Source organism: Cydia fagiglandana, chromosome 3 (genome assembly GCF_963556715.1).
Source record: "Cydia fagiglandana chromosome 3, ilCydFagi1.1, whole genome shotgun sequence".
NCBI lineage: Eukaryota > Metazoa > Arthropoda > Insecta > Lepidoptera > Tortricidae > Cydia > Cydia fagiglandana.
In genome coordinates, this window is record NC_085934.1 from 20,276,516 (window position 1) to 20,290,581 (window position 14,066).

A 14,066-nucleotide genomic window follows, 5' to 3' on the forward strand; every position below is an offset into this window, starting at 1 on the left:
CTTAGTCAAAATATGTGGCTTGGCTGTTTCGCTACCGCCACATGGGCATAAGGTGAAAAATTTATTAAATTCATTATTTTTAGGGTTCCGTACCTCAAAAGGAAAAATACTGAACCCTTATAGGATCACTCGTGTGTCTGGCTGTCCGTCTGTCACAGCCTATTTGCTCCGTAACTACTGCACCAATAAGTTGAAATTTGGTATACACATGTAAGTCTATAACCCAAGAACATACATGTAAAGTAAATAATAGAAATTCAAATAAAGGGGTCACTTTTGAGATGAATGATAAATAGAAGAAAAAAACACTATATCTTGTTATATATCAAATTAAGGGGCTCATTGTGAGAACCTCAGATATTTTTTTTAATAATTTTAAAATAAATAGTTTAGAAGTTATTTAAGAAAATACGCAAAAAATGACCATTCCCCCCCCTTATCTCCGAAACTACTGGGTCTAAAATTATGAAAAAAATACACATATTAGCTCTTTTCCTATAGATGCCAGAAAAACCTATTAGAAATGTGCAGTCAAGCGTGAGTCGGACTTAAGTACCTAGTTTTCCGATCCCTACGGGTTTTTTAAAGACATTTTACTCACTTTTCTCTAAAAAAAAAATATATTGTTAAAATTGTGTAATGTACGGAACCCTTGGAACGCGAGTCCGACTCGCATTTGGGCGGTTTTTGTATTATACTTACAATAGTTCTTGTAGAAACGAAACGACCAAGCCACATACTTTTGGTGTAGAGCTAGTAAAGTTAGAGGGCTTGTAGAGTTAGAAGCTTGGCAAGAGATCTGATAACTTTTTGACAGTGGTTTCGTTTGGGCAACATTTTACATCAAAATGTTTTTAGTGGGATGTCACTTCTTTTTGTAAGATGCTTATGACAATCTTCCATGCCCTAATTTAAAGGGTTGGGGGTGATTTACTATTAAAAATCCTGAAATAAGTATCTGGGGGCATCTGTTACACAATGTACTTCTTACTGATTCCCTATATAAACCCTTCACCCCATAAGGGTAAACTTTGGGGTTGAAATCTGCCTTCACCCCGTAAGGGTAAACTTTGAGGTTGAAATCTATTCTATATCCTTCCCCATAACAATACCTATCTACATACCAAATTTCAACTAAATCGGTTCAGCGATTATTGATTCCCCATACAAAATTAAACCCCCTGTTCATCCCCTTAGGGATAAAAAATTAATTTCAAGTTTTTGAATTTATTTGTTGTTTGTGTACTAAAACTATCTTACATACCAAATTTCAGCTTCTTAGAGGACTTCAGGAAGTACCCGGTATTGATGATCATCAAGTGAGTGAGTCAGTGACGAAATCGAAGTTTTTAGATATGAATAAAATCTAAAGTATAAGAGCTATGCAATTGATATGCTTAATAAGTCCGAGAACTTTGTTTATCTGGTATAATCCAACCCCAAGTTATGAGGGTTCCAAAACACGACGAAGCGCTTCGAGAAAAGGTAGATAGTGCCCTTATGCTTTGCTCGTCTGCCGTGCCCCCAGATGTTAAAAGATGATACTACTGTAAGTAATAAAGATTTATGTTTAGTTACCTACTATTTTCGCGTAAACTAGACAATTTTTATATCTTTAGTTATTAAGGCCCAAAATAATTATTTTCACTTATTATAAATAAATCCTCCTATTATGAAGTATCAAATATTGTTATTTGTATATGTATAACTCTTAAGTTAAAAACAATAAAATCTGTTATTACCTACTGTCGAAATGATTATTTTTTGCGGGATTAAGTAATACACTGCTACTGTTCAATAAGGCCCATAATAGGACTTTTAAGGTATATTTTCCAAGAGTATCGTAATATTTTTATAACTATTTTGGTATAATGAAGAAACTTAAATAAATGAGAAACCTATTTGAGTGAGTTTTTCATACTTCATATCCTGTTTATTAAAAAAAACCATTTTAATTTAAGGTGGGCTCTATCTATATAGGCATATACGGCCCACACGGAATATACAATAAGGTAAGTGGCCTCGCTTACCTTATTGTATATTCAGGATGTATACCGTGTAATATTGAGCAGTTGGTTTATAATATACATATTATGATATTGACCTTGAATAGGACAGGACATGACAATAGGAACCAGAAATAGGTATAGTTGGTCAAACCATTTGTCAGTAAATAAAAACAAAAAAACTATATTCATCCTTTTCTTTTGGGTGCTAGTACTAGTGTAAGTCAAAGATAGTATGATGATTCTCTCTGTCTATGTTTGAAATGAGACATTCCTTTGACAAAAAACCATTTTAATTTGACAAAAGACCAAAAAAAACCATTTTAATTTAAGGTGGGCTCTATCTATATAGGCATATACGGCCCACACGGAATATACAATAAGGTAAGTGGCCTCACTTACCTTATTGTATATTCAGGATGTATACCGTGTAATATTGAGCAGTTGGTTTATAATATACATATTATGATATTGACCTTGAATAGGACAGGACATGACAATAGGAATCAGAAATAGGTATAGTTGGTCAAACCATTTGTCAGTAAATAAAAACAAAAAAACTATATTCATCCTTTTCTTTTGGGTGCTAGTACTAGTGTAAGTCAAAGATAGTATGATGATTCTCTCTGTCTATGTTTGAAATGAGACATTCCTTTGACAAACTATGTATAGTAAAAAATAGTTGTGAATATTTTGTACATTTTTATTACAATATTAGTCAAGATAATGAAATATAGCTGGTCAAGCAAATCTTGTCACAAAAAAAGGCGCGAAACACAAATTTTCTATGGGACGATATCCCTTCGCGCCTACATTTTTCAAATTTGCCGCCTCTTTCTACTGCCAAGATCTGATTGACCAGCTGTAGGTATTTTTACGTAATAAGATATTTTAATTTCACGTAATGTCCGCATCTAATTTATATATGTGCACGGTAAACAAACAAATGAATGATAAGAAAAGACAGACAGTGTTACTGAGCGGGAGGTGGGGCGAGGGGCGAAGTATAGGTAGGCTATGATAGGCTCTCGAGCGCCGCGCCGGCGACTGACGAACCAGCGCGACGTATGTATGAATTTCGCGCCTTTTTAACTAGATTTTACTATTACAATGCAAGCTACACGCAGAAATTTCTTACTTTCCATAATATGGCTGCGTATATTATTTTATAGTAATAGACTTATTTTTACAGACTCTAATTCAATATTGGATCTTATAGGACAAAAAACGCATATTAATTCTAGAGCATATATCTTATTCTTCTAGCTTTTTAGCGTGCCTATTAACTTAAAAAATGAGATATGTTGTTGTGGATTTATTAAACTTTAATTCAATATCAACAAAATAATAAGCTAATTTGTAGTTTGACAAAGAAGCACGTTAAAAAAATTTCTAATAATTTTACATTATAAAGCGTCATACATATTATAAACAATGGAACTTAAACATTGCACTTTAATTCAATATTAAAAAATCATTACTAAAAATATATAAATACCTAATTTATATCTAACGCTCGTTCTAACTTTTCATCATATATTGCAAATATGCTTAAAAATATGTCCCATATCAGATAAGTATCACTTTTTCAACTTTAGAATTATCAAAACTTATAGTGCAAAAATCCGGTCCCACTATTGAGCTAGCGTGCACGCAGCACGCAGCCGGTTTGTCTCGTCGGAGCTGCGTTGCGTGCAAGTCACGCGTACGCGCACGTCACGCACACGTCACGCAAGCGGTGTGTCCTCTCTTATGAGTTTTCATATTCTACAACGCAGCGGGACGCGTACGTGCACACGCACGTCACGCACACGCATCCGGTGTGGCCTGGCCTTTAAGGCTTAAACTTTTATTATCTACCTCTAAAACCGAGAAAAAAGGCAGATCAGGGCGCCTTTGTCTCTCCGTTAGGGAATTCCTGACAGAGACCTGAAATATGCAAATCAGTGAAGTAAATTTTTAAAATAATTATAGGTATATTTCTTGATCATTTAATCCATGTTTCACCCCTAGTGTGTTGCATTGCAGACCGCAATCGCCGGTAAACGCCTATACACTTTGCATATGTACTTTATCTAGGTACAGTCACCTGCAATAATATGTTACTCTTCGAAGGCCGCAAAAATATGGGACACGCTTTTATGGCTCTACAAATAAGATCGTGTCAGATATTTTTGCGGCCTTCGTTGCGTAACATATATTGCAGGTGACTGTACTTATTGACCGAAGCGAAGCGAAGGTCTACGTTTTGACTCGGGCGTTTTGCTTTTGTATGTCCGGATGTTCTCCTCTACAGGTCGCAATTCTTAACCGATTCTCGTGAAATTTTGTAACCGAATTCTATGAACCAATAATTTTTTCTTGTCGAGGCATTTTTTGAAAATTTTTCAAAATGGAAAAGTTGTGATAGCTCTCGCTTATACAAATAGTCGTATCGGTATCATAAGAAATTCTTTTTGAGACATGTTTACAGATTAAATGTCAAAAAATTCAGAAAATTTATTTCGCTGGTTTTGGAGGTATTACTCGTAAGATATTTAGTTTTGTATGTCCGGATGTTCTCCTCTACAGGTCGCAATTATTAACCGATTCTCGTGAAATTTTGTAACCAAATTCTATGACTCAATAATTTTTTTTTGTCGACACGGTTTTTGGAAATTTTTCAAAATGGAAGAGTTGTGATAGCTCGCGCTTAAACAAATAGTCGTATCGGTATCATACGAGTGTATTCTTTTTAAGATATGTTTACAGATTAAATGGTCAAAAATTCAGTAATTTTATTTCGCTGGTGTGGAGGTATTAAGATATTTAGTTTTTACTTGAGAATGAGTAGCTATATTTCGTCACCTCATGTAAGAACTATCATGGTGTATTTTGCAAACGTTCGCTTTTTTGTTTGCACGGAAGGTCTGGGTTCGATCCCCGGTAATTATATGCTGGGATATAACTTTTTGTATTTTTTTTACACTTAAATTTCATATCAATTGTTGTTTTTATTTTATTTTTTATTTTATTTACTCAGTTTTAAGCTCTGCTCGCGAGGTCTACAGCTCACAGAGCCACTAGTTTAGATTATTCACACACTAGCCTCTGCTCGCGGCTTTGTCCGTTTTTTAGGTCATCATCTAACATCCAATATCGGATCAGGCAATGTGAAAACCCTCTAGGGGGTTGTCCATAAGATACGTCATCTATTTTTGACCCCCCGCCCCTAAAATCATGCTTCGATCGGTCTGGACCCCCCCACCCCCCCAATTTGAAACGACATAATTTATGAATAGCCCCTAGGGCTGTACATAAGTATGAATGATTTATTATTATCAATAAATTGTCCCAGGTAGCTTCCCCTTCCCAAATTGAGGGCTGTTTACAGACCTCATAATTTATTCATTGCTCGAACTCCTCACTTAGCCAGCTTATAAATTGTCACAGACATAACTCTAAATAGAACACGCAACGTGGGGCAGAACTTTGACTTCGGGTGCATGAAGCCAATGAGATACAAACCGTCACGCTTGAACTTCTTCCAAGACCGTTGGACCAAGGCAGAACAAAACCATGCAAAAAGCACTAGCTTTCCAATCTTCCTAATCCTTTGCGATTTTTAATCCATATGAGAATAAACCAACTGTACCTAATAGTACAATAGCCAAATTATGATTTAAGTCATCCACTTTTTAATGATAATGTGTTATGTGTTACTTCCTAATAAAAAATTGGATCCCTGGCGGTCTAGCATGAGTTGCGTTCTCGCGCGCGAGTCCATACTTGAAGTCGCGCTAGATTAGATGTAGGTGTAGGTATGCAGTCGCGCGCGAGAACACAACTCATGCTAGCAGGCCTGTTATCTTGAAACAAATGAATGATCTGAGTTATAAGTATTATAGAAGTGTCCGTTTTTATTTTCAATTACTAATGTCTAATACAGGTTAACTCACATTTAATGGCGGGTCTAACGCGGATTCGGGTGGGTAGTTGCACATGCACAAATCTCTGTTTTGACATTTTGCTGGGACATCAGTCAGCCGCGACCACGACCAGTGAAACCTGTGTCGAAACGTCGGTAAATCAAGGTAATTGAATAAAATTCGCGTTAGACCCGTCTATAAACGTGAGTTAATATGTGTTCAAAACGCGAAAGTTTAAAATATTATACTGATATAGGTACCTGGCGGTCCAGGATATAATAAAGTTTTCTTATTAATAGCGGTTCCGTTCCGGCGATGCCTACTTCATATATGTCTGTGGAAATTATGCTCCCCGAAGTTCAATAACGCCGCTTATAATACTTGGCAAGATATTTCATTTGACAGCAGGGTTAAATGCTTAAGGGCTTTTAAAATTACGTGATCTAATTACTAATGTCGTTATTCTTCAACTTTATGCTTACCCATTTTAGAAAATTTTATATTCTAAAATTTGGGTGTAAAAATATAGGTGTATAGGTATTATACCGGGTGTGGCCTGTAACATGAGCAAAAAATTGAACTGTAGGCTGTACTCCTCATACTGACAAACATTTGCTCAACAACTTTTAAAAATAACTTGTGGTTTGATTTTTAATACACTTTAAAGTTTATTCTAAGACGCAATGTATTGCGAATTTTTGTTATGTCTAAGGCGTGACAAGCAAAGTCAATCACAATGATATGGCGTAGCGATGGCGTCCATTAAAGACAATATTTATTTTGTATGAAAAATAGGGAGTCTAAATACTTCATAATTTTTAAAAGTTGTTGAACAAAGGTGTCTCCGTTTGAGGGGTACAATCTATGTTTTAATTATTTGCTCGTGTTACAGGCCACACCCGGTATACAAGACAAAAGCCTCATAAGTCATGCCTATTGTGACGAATGACGGACTACGGAATCATACATTACAAAGTAAGGCCCGACATGTTCTAGACCGGTTTTTTAATCAAATAAAAATTGACCAATCTCGAGGCCAAAATGCTCCGGCAGAGGTCATTTCTCACCCAGCTTCTCATGCGATGATATAATAATTCAGTGACAATGCTGTCAGTACGTCGTGAGAAGATGGAGTGATAAGATTGGTCTCAGGGTATTATGTGTTGAGGTGTTGAAAATGGGGTCAAGAAGTCAACTATTGTGTGCTTTTTTCATGTTAACCTGAATATTAAAATGCGAAAATCCGACGTGCATAAGACGCGTTAAAGTATAGGGAATTTGTAGGGTCCCGTTTTTACCCTTTGGGTACGGAACCCTAAAAATGCTCTGAATATGAATTGCAAATATCAACACTCATGAATACAGGCCCAGAAAGAGTAGAATACGGGGAAACAGGCACATGAGCATATAAATACCTATCATCGTTCATCACGCCTCATACATAAGGCGTAGGAGTATATGTTATGAATGGCATTCATTACTGGGGCTTTTGCCGTAAATTGCTATGATGACGAGTTTTGTGAGGGCATTATGAGCCCTAATGAAATAGTGAGTGTTGTCAGGGCTATAACCGCGAAAATCGAAGTTCGCAAATTGCGGGCATTTTTCTATATCACACTTATTTCGCCTTCATTGGGGTAAAAGAGAAAGATCCCCGCAATTTGCTAATTTCGGTTTACGCGGTAGCCCCCCAGAAGTAAATAATACATATAAATACTGAGTCATCCACATGCATGGCCGATCCAGGATTAAACTTGTAGCCAGATGCATCTTCTTTAAAATCAGTCAGGACAGGCTGCTTGTAGAAACCATGTCTAACGAAAACTGTTCTGGTGTGATCTCGGTAGATACAAATTAGAACTCGGCGATGTGTTATCGCAACGCGACGCGTTGCCCCGAGCCCTAATCGGGTTCTATCGGGAGATGCTGGACTTAATACTTGCTTAATATAACGTCATTGTTCTATCATCTTACAAACGCTACTATCTTTTTTTTGATGCAGGGGAAATGCGTTTATGCATTCACCCCCGGGTTGGGGCCGCCCATTGGGGGGTGATATGTGGGACTCGCTCCTCCCGTAACTCCCTCTGCTAGCCAGAGGGAGGGGAGAAGAATACCCACTAAAACCCCTGCAGCGTTTCCGTCTATGCCGTGATCTGCCTGCACCGACCTCAAGTTCGTTAACCGTAGCAAACTTACCAAAGAGCTACCTAAGTATACTTAACTACATATAACTTTTTCATTCTCCTCCAACTTCCAGATGGCTGTGACTTTCGACGAGTTTGCAATGCAACAATTTAGAAGCTTTTGCGAAAGCTCGCTTATCTTAGTTTGGTTGTTGGCTTAGTGTTCGTTGCTTCAGAGCTATAACCGCGAAAATCGAAGTTCGCAAATTGCGGGCATCTTTCTCTGTCACTCTAATTATGCCTTCATTGGAGTTAAGGAGAAAGATCCCCGCAATTAGCGAATTTCGGTTTTCGCGGTAGCCCTTCAGATACTTTTACAAGGGTTTTATAAAGCGCGTTATTATTTCTGAATATGCAAGTTTCTTACCTGTATTTTTCCTGGCGTTACCCCGGCATTTTGCTACGGCTCATGGGAGCCTGGGGTCCGCATGACAACTAATCCCAAGAATTGATAGGCACTATAGTTTTTACGAAAGCAACCTCCAACCCAGAAGGAAAACTAAGGCCTTATTGGGATTAGTCCAGTATAGTATATAGATACCTACTTACCTTATACCGATGTGCCTATTAAAAATATATATGTACGCGTAATAAATCTCTTGATTCCGTGACAGACTCACTCCGTATCGAAGTCAGTTCTATAATTGCATTATTGAAAACGAATTTGTGTTCGACGTACCGTTGAAAATTAACCAGCTATTCATCAAGATTTACCGCGTTGTATCTGACTAACCATTTCATGATTTTTCTACCACCGCTCATCATCCACAGGACGATTATCCTTATCCTGGAAACTAAACTAAATGGTCGAACACTATGTGGTTTCAAAGAAAATTCCCGCCAGATGTGATATGGACTCCTAGCCAAGGATTTCTCAATAGACTAGACACTCTAGACATACTTTATCAAAAAAGGAAGTGTAAGAGTGACATTCCATTTCCAACTGCAGCTGCAATACTGTTCATTTTACTATGGAAATTGACAATGACAACGACGCGTTTCCATAGTAAAATGAACAGTATTGCAGCTGCAGTTGGAAATGGAATGTCACTTTAAGGTTTCTCAACATAGACCATTAACAAGCTCTTTCGTCGCTTCTAACTCTTGCGTTTGTACACATATTCCATTTACAGAAGGTCAGTAGAGCAGAAGGAGCGAAGCTCATCCTTTCTGGATGTGTCTGAGCGAAGTACATATACAAATACAAGAGTTCTTGCCCTATGACGGTCTTTCCAACCAAAACATGTGTATGCCGGTCTTCTCGACATTGAACGTAGTTTTCGTGCATTGGTCACCACTAGATTACAATACTAAGGGCACAGAATAAATAATAGTACTAGGTACAGAAGACTCACTCTCTAACAAAACGCGTCTGTCACGATCAGCACAGATATGGCCGCTAGGCGGCGACAGCGCCACGCGCGCCTTGTGGCAAACCCCAAAATTGGGGTCGAACGGATGTAGTTTTAGCTACCTGTAGCAAAGCGGCGAAATCGCGGAGTGAGCCACGCCTGCTAAGGGTAACAATACAATGTAATAAGTGGTTACGGGTCTGGAGGCCAAGTTATATGGTCGAGGACGCATGTCGAGGCGATACGTTTTGGGAACGAGGCAGGTATTACCAAACTGCGTTGTGTGGCTTTTTGTATCAGTTTTAACATGTTACATTGTTAAAATAGTTCAGTGTGCGCGTCTTTGCGGAAAATGTTAGGATAAATTTAAAGCTTTAAATTATTTTTCATAAATAATTAGGTACTTACACCCACAAAGTTTGTGAATGATTCGAACTGTTCTTGGGTTTATCTCAAAACATTTACAGCCAATTTAAAGCGATGTAAATAACTTTCATAACAATTGACACTGATCCGGCCCACGGTTTCACATCAAACACCGCTTTTGACGTGATAACGTCTTATAAATCGATGAACACCGGTAGCATGCACGAAAAAGTGTCACATTGTGGACAAATCTCCATGGTAACGTTGTCGGCATATCTCCATGGCAAAGTTACGGAATTTTTCCATCAATGTTTTCTTATGTGACGTTATCACGCAAGATTATCACCCGTAAACCGACTTTACAGACAACCATTGTTTTTTTCATTGTTAAAAAACCCTCAAAAATATATAATTTTTGAAATACCCAGCTTAGTCGAAGAACCCACGTAGACGTAGCGGATGTGGCACCGCTGTCCCGCGCGGTACGACGCAGTGTTGGCCGAAACGTTAATGCAATTGAATATTCTTGACACACACACAAATTGAACCGTCAACTGTAACCGTCCGTTACCAATTACGGTTCAATTTGTACTGGTTAATAGTCAATTGCAATTAACGTTCGGCCAACACTGGTACGACGCGCGACGGAGGCGTGGCCTGAAATATAGTATCACGGTGTAGGTAATCCGCCTAGACCAGACAGACGACGTCGCGCCTTCGCCGTTGCGCGCCTTCTTCGTCTAAATGCAGATGTAATTTACTTAATTGTTTTCTTAAGCAATAACACCATAATTGTTTTGCTTTAAGCTGTGTGTAATTGTGGTAAGCGTGTCGAATGGTGAATAATTGATGCTGGTGATTTCTTCCGGCTACCGCCACTAAGTCAAGGTCGTTTATCGAACGCGGACGTTGGTGAATGTACCTACACAATGTTGTTTTTATTCGAACAATAAGTCATGGGCAATATGAATAACACGCTTGGCATTATTAATATTAAGTACCTATATCTACTAGTGCAGTGATAGTGTCGTAGAAGGGATCCTATCTCATCGCATAATTGATTGTCATAATGTAATGTTACGCATAAATCTCTTTTCGCATATTTTTTTCTCCAGCTGAAGCAGAAAGTATTTTCGAAAATATTTTGCATAGGTTGTGTAGAATAGGGTAGGTTAGGTTAGTGTTATAATTTTTCAGAATTGTTAATATTTCCAGTACACGAACAATTATGCGAAATGGGTTTTATGCGTAACATTAGGACAATCAATTATTATGCGATCCAATATGGACCCGTCATAGAAATCCGGAGAAAAACCGGTGCAGTTTTTCTCATTATATCATCATAACATAAGGTATATTGAATTAGCATGCGCATGCGGCCCGCGAACCTCTCAGTTGCGGCCCGCGAGCCTCCCTGGCAATAGTGGCAATCATCATCATCATCAGTCGTTCCCTCAATGCTGAGGATCGTGACATCATGCAATGTGTGAGTGGCAATATCCAGTACAAAATATTGTATGTAATATTGACAAACGACAATGTCTGATTTATTTATTTAAATAAATAAATGTCTGATAAAGTCATAAATAGGTATTAACAAAGCGCGGCCCGCGTCAACTTCGTTAACTACTATATTGCGCTTGGCTGCTAAAAGGTTGCCGACCGCTGACTTAGATTATAAATTAGGACATAGATTTTTTTTTAATTTTTTCACGCGTATAGGTACCAAGTAAAACATAAGTAAGTCAAATCAAATCAAACTCCAATGCAATCCCCATACAAAGTAGGCTGCGGCTGCAACATGCAGTGCACCAATTAATTATGATTAGCACTTATGCAACTTATGAATAATTATGCAAAACTATCCATAATTAGATCGTTAGCAACACGAACCCATAATTACTTGATTACTCTTAGTGTGAGAATATGTTACCTAAACAATGCGGCTGTAAAGGCTGAGAACATGTGTAAAATGTATTTGCAAATGTATCATATACACCGTGTTTTTTTTTATTTCCGTTAATTTCAGGGGTGCATTCTTGAGCTTAAATCAAGTAACTTTCTCAAAGACACCGATATTCTAATTAACTCCATTTCGGAGATAATCATTAATTTATTTTTTTCCTATAAGGCCTCTACAAGCGTGTACACTTGCCTTAGGGCCGGTTTACATATTGATTAGTGTTTGTGTTAGAATGAGTTCATGCATTTGCTACTAGAATTAAGTATGTACAATCTCGGTCGATCGATGTTCGAAATGACATTGATATGTCACAGATTTCAATTGTTTGGTTGAGTTACATGTAATGCCGGTGTTACAACAACGCTATATGCTACATGTAATTGATTTTTAAACTTTTTATTTTTTCAAAAAAAGCAAAAAAACATTTTTTTGAAAATTAACTATGCCATTTAGTTCTCTTAAACGTACTTAACCATACCCCGAAGTTAATGGAATTCAATAAAAACACGGTGTAGAAGAAAATTCAGCAACACAGGTATAAAGTGTATAGTGCTGACTTTGCTTCTATATGTGGCTCAAGTCCTCAACGGTTTACTCCATTGAGGATAAAGCGAGTGTGATAACTTGTAAGACCCCGCGCCTTTGACACGTCAGGAGTTCTTAGCATTTCTGGACACCTTGGTATGCCTGAGAACGCCTGAGAGATGCCTCGGCATTCCCTCGGTTTTCAGGCCGGTTTCGGCCCGCCGGCCGCAGTGTGGAGACATTTAATTTAGGACATCAACAACAACATCTGTACATGTGGGATGCGTTGGGATAAGGGCGCTTGCGCTTCCCTGCATTTGCGGGTCGAAATGTATGGTTTTTAGGGTTCCGTATTCAAAGGGTAAAACGGGACCCTATTACTAAGACTTCGCTGTCCGTCCGTCCGTCCGTCCGTCCGTCCGTCTGTCACCAGGCTGTATCTCACGAACCGTGATAGCTAGACAGTTGAAATTTTCACAGATGATGTATTTCTGTTGCCGCTATAACAACAAATACTAAAAACAGAATAAAATAAAGATTTAAATGGGGCTCCCATACAACAAACGTGATTTTTGACCAAAGTTAAGCAACGTCGGGAGGGGTCAGTACTTGGATGGGTGACCGTTTTCTTTTTGCTTTTTTTTTTTGCATTATGGTACGGAACCCTTCATGCGCGAGTCCGACTCGCACTTGCCCGGTTTTTTAGCTCTCTCGCTAGCTTGCCGCGGGCCATAATTTGGGATTTTCGGGCCGGATTCAGCCCGCCGACAATTTTGAGCAAGACACAACAACATCTGTACCTATGGGGTGCCTTGGGATAAGGGCGCTTGCGTTTCCCATTTGCGAGTCGATATGTATGGTTTTTGGCTCTCTCACTGGTTTTTCTGCGGGCCATAATTTGGGGTTTTTGGGCCAGATTCAGCGCGTAAACAATTTGGAGACATCTAGGACATCAATAACAACTAAAATCAGTTACACAACACACAAAACAAGTATACGCTTGGATCTAACCAGTCCAGTGGGTAACGTTCGAAAAAGCCCGATTGGTAATGGACCGGAACAGAGCCGTAACACAAGTCAATCACTGCCGGATTAACACGATTTCCATTTAATTTACTGTGGTAACTTTGTATTACTGCGTATATGATGAGCCTAGAGCATACTTCATATAAATAATAAAATAAATAGAAAATAGACAGAGGGAGGGAAGCTATTCAATTCAAATATTCCACCGACTGTCCCATACAAACGCATTTTATTTCCTCTGTTGCGACTTTCTTTTCGGCATTTATTTATCTGTGCATTTTTTTGACCATTTGTCAAAGAAAAGGAAACTATACCAAAACTATACCTGCAAATCTTCAGAAAATTCGCTTTTATACGGGACGGGACAAACGGTAGACAATTTCATGGAATGCTCCGTCAGGTATATGATAATATCGTTTTACTTTGCGTTTTCATTCGAATTAAATCCATTCGAAAGTATCGAAATCGATTCGTATGTATCTGAAAAAGTACATACGAGTATGACGAATCGAATGGCGGAATGAAATGGAAAGTATGCGAATCGAGTCAAGGTGTCACGCTAATCTGTTATTGGCGATTTGCGTAAAATGTAACGGTCTTGCAACATGGCCATAAAACAGAGAATTTGTAGTGTCGATTAAATTTTTAATTAAAATGTTCACGTAATCCTGGGTTTATGTAAAAGGGTAATAATTATGATAAATATAGCGTTCATTAGCTGCTCCTTTTATGGT